Here is a 3,812-nt window from a genome sequence, read left to right as displayed (position 1 = left end):
TTTTAACTTTTTTCAGGGTATTTGTCTGTCTGTTTGCATATCTAGCAGCATATATAAGCAACCCCTAAGATAGTCTTGACGATACATATGACATGAATTCCCAAGTCAGGCCATCATGTCGGCATCTCCTGTAATGGAAATTGAAGGAGAACAAACATTTATTGTTTGCCTTGTGTATGGACAAAAAATATAGCGGCAAAGTTTATTTTGATTTATTTATTTTTATTATTTTTTTTCATGTGACTGAGAAAATATCAGTAGATCACACACACACACACACACACACACACACACACACACACACACACACACACACACACACACACACACACACACACACACACACACACACACACATATGAGAGAGAGAATCGTCACATCAGTTCCATAACACACACACGAGAGAGAGAGAGAGAGAGAGAGAGAGAGAGAGAGAGAGAGAGAGAGAGAGAGAGAGAGAGAGAGAGAGAGAGAGAATCGCCACATCAGTTCCATAACACACACGCGAGAGAGAGAGAGAGAGAGAGAGAGAGAGAGAGAGAGAGAGAGAGAGAGAGAGAGAGAGAGAGAGAGAGAGAGAGAGAGAGAGAGAGAATCGCCACATCAGTTCCAAAACACTGCTATGCTTCGTCAAAATTTATGGCAACTCCCTCCTTTTCCTCCTCCTCCTCCTCCTTCTCCTCCTCCTCCTCTTCCTCCTCCTCCTCCTCCTCCTCCTCCTCCTCCTCCTCCTCCTTCTCCTACTCGTCCTCCTCCTCGTCCTCCTTCTCCTCCTCTTTGTCGTGCTCCATTTGTATATAGAGTTGGCTGTGAGTTTTTCATGTTCCCCGGTGCCTCCAAGTGGTAGGTGGGGAGGAGCCTTCTGCTGTATTACCTTTCATGCTTCCTTCTCCTTGTACTGAGAGAGATGGACCTTCAATGGAATGTTACCGTTAATATACACAGGACCAGTTACGTTATTGTCATACTCTTCCTCTTCCTCCTCCTCTTCCTCTTTCTCTTTCTCTTTCTCTTCTTTCTCCTCTTGTTCCTTCTGCATGTGTGAAGGCGTGACCTGACCTCCTCTTCCACCCTTTTCTGCCCTCCTTAGGTGACCTATCTGCCGCAGTGCGTAGCTGTCAGGTCATTCTGTGTGTGTGTGTGTGTGTGTGTGTGTGTGTGTGTGTGTGTGTGTGTGTGTGTGTGTGTTGTTTGTTCTTCTTCTTCTTCTTCTTCTTCTTCTTCTTCTTCTTCTTCTTCTTCTTCTTCTTCTTCTTCTTCTTCTTCTTCTTCTTCTTCTTCTTCTTCTTCTTCTTCTTCTTCTTCTTCTTCTTCTTCTTCTTCTTCTTCTTCTTCTTCTTCTTCTTCTTCTTCTTCTTCTTCTTCTTCTTCTTCTTCTTCTTCTTCTTCTTCTTCTTCTTCTTCTTCTTCTTCTTCTTCTTCTTCTTCTTCTTCTTCTTCTTCTTCTTCTTCTTCTTCTTCTTCTTCTTCTTCTTCTTCTTCTTCTTCTTCTTCTTCTTCTTCTTCTTCTTCTTCTTCTTCTTCTTCTTCTTCTTCTTCTTCTTCTTCTTCTTCTTCTTCTTCTTCTTCTTCTTCTTCTTCTTCTTCTTCTTCTTCTTCTTCTTCTTCTTCTTCTTCTTCTTCTTCTTCTTCTTCTTCTTCTTCTTCTTCTTCTTCTTCTTCTTCTTCTTCTTCTTCTTTCTCTCTCTCTCTCTCTTTTTTTTTTATTTAAACATAGGTACATTATCAGCCGAAGGCGCACTGCCGTGTGCAACCTATTTTAGGGGTGGGACACAACACACAAATACAAATATAAATATATATACATATATATACATTCTTTATGATAGACTTGTATTAATATTGTTAGCAGGGGGGTTGGGAACTAGCCCCTCCAGTGGTGTGCTGCTAACTTCACGTCCTGGGTATCCATCCCCCTGATATGAGGGACGGAGGACGCGAAGACGTTCCACAGTCTGGAGACTCGCCCCCAAAAGGTGCGCTGGTGTTGGCTGGAGCGGGAACGCGGCACTTCCACTGAGTCACCACTGGATAACTCTCTCTCTCTCTCTCTCTCTCTCTCTCTCTCTCTCTCTCTCTCTCTCTCTCTCTCTCTCTCTCTCTCTCTCTCTCTCTCTCTCGTCTTCCTTCACTTACCTTGTCACCACCTCTCCTCCCCCTCCTCCTCCTCGGCACCCAATCCTACACAAACACTCGCTTGAGATATAGCGTGTGTCTGTCTGTCTGTCTGTCTGTCACTTGAGTGCCAAGTGATGCCAAACTCTCTCTCTCTCTCTCTCTCTCTCTCTCTCTCTCTCTCTCTCTCTCTCTCTCTCTCTCTCTTATGGTAAATGACTGTCAAGAAACCTCCTCCTCCTCCTCCTCTTCTTTTTATCTTCCTCTCTTTTCTTCGTCTTCCTAAACAGTTCTCTCTCTCTCTCTCTCTCTCTCTCTCTCTCTCTCTCTCTCTCTCTCTCTCTCTCTCTCTCTCTCTCTCTCTCTCTCTCTCTCTTTCTCCACTCCTTTTCTTTTTTCTCTATATATACACTACCTTTATTACTCTCCTCCTCCTCCTCCTTCTGCTCCTCAAGGAAAACGTAAAATAATCAAATAGAAAACGAGTAACGAAATTCTCATTTTATTTATTTTTTTCTTTAGTATCTCCTTGAATTCCTTAAACGTATGCTATTAAGAAAGATATTAAGACATGTATTGATAACGAAAACGGAGGAAAAGTCAATTAGTAAGTGATAAAAGGGTTATTTCTCTGTTTATATTGCAATTCTACATTTTTATTTAGTTACCCCTTCAATTATTTCAAGGAGAACTATTACGGAACATACATAGACAGTTATAGAAAATGGAGGAAACGCTAATTTGTAAGCGAGAGAGAGAGAGAGAGAGAGAGAGAGAGAGAGAGAGAGAGAGAGAGAGAGAGAGAGGAGCTTAAAAAGCTGCGGATATGAAAGATAGAGGGGAGAGGGGAGAGTGAAGGCCAAAGACAACAACAACAACAACAACCTATTACTACCACTACTACTACTACTACTATTGCTACTACTACTACTACTACTATTGTTCATCGTCTTCTTTTTCCTCTTCTTATTCATCTTTTCTTTTCTCTCTTTTCTTCCCTTTCTATTTATCACTCGTTCCATATATACATTACCTTTATTACTCTCCTCCTCCTCCTCCTCTTATACGCGGCGCGGGGGTGTAGCTCAGTGGTAGAGCGCTCGCTTTGCATGTGAAAGGCCCCGGGTTCGATTCCCGGCACCTCCACCAACAGGGGATGTAGCTCAAGTGGTAGAGCGCTCGCTTAGCATGCGAGAGGCACGGGGATCGATGCCCCGCATCTCCAGTTTTCAGTCGTGCCCTTCCGCTTGTGTCGAGCAGACGTGTTGTGATCTGACCTACGCAGGACCAGCAGCCCATATCGTTAAACCAGTCGCTAAGTTTATTTTGTTTTACCTGTTTCTGTTCTGTTGTGTTGTGTTTTCCTGTACAGCTCAGACTCCATACAAATTACAAAACACTTCTTGACGCAAACACAGTGATACATTTGTTAGATATCAGTACTAGGTCTCCGTCTGTTTTCATCTGTTCCTCTGTTTTAGTAGTACTTTTATTGTCTTTGTGCTTGTAGCTTGGGTACTTTTCTTTCTCTATTTTTAAATTGTCCTGTTGTGAGATAATTGTTTGTTCTCCTTTGTTTTGTGATAATTTTATTACAGGAAACTTGTTAGACTTCACAGCTGAAATTCCCCTTCTCATGCAGCTTGCATCCATAGAGTGGAATGAACTGCTGGGAACACCAGACATTAACAACGCAT

At 42.6% G+C, this 3,812-nt stretch overlaps 2 non-coding genes across 2 annotated transcripts; both read left to right on the top strand.

The window, feature by feature from the left end:
• Positions 1-3,189: 3,189 nt before the first annotated feature.
• Positions 3,190-3,261, top strand: Trnaa-ugc (transfer RNA alanine (anticodon UGC)). The gene has a single exon. It is a non-coding gene; the product is annotated as a tRNA-Ala (tRNA).
• Positions 3,262-3,267: 6 nt separating this feature from the next.
• On the top strand, positions 3,268-3,340 carry Trnaa-agc (transfer RNA alanine (anticodon AGC)). The gene has a single exon. It is a non-coding gene; the product is annotated as a tRNA-Ala (tRNA).
• The last annotated feature ends 472 nt before the right edge of the window (positions 3,341-3,812 follow it).

Source organism: Scylla paramamosain, chromosome 11 (assembly GCF_035594125.1).
Source record: "Scylla paramamosain isolate STU-SP2022 chromosome 11, ASM3559412v1, whole genome shotgun sequence".
NCBI lineage: Eukaryota > Metazoa > Arthropoda > Malacostraca > Decapoda > Portunidae > Scylla > Scylla paramamosain.
This window is presented reverse-complemented; position numbering and strand designations above follow the sequence as displayed.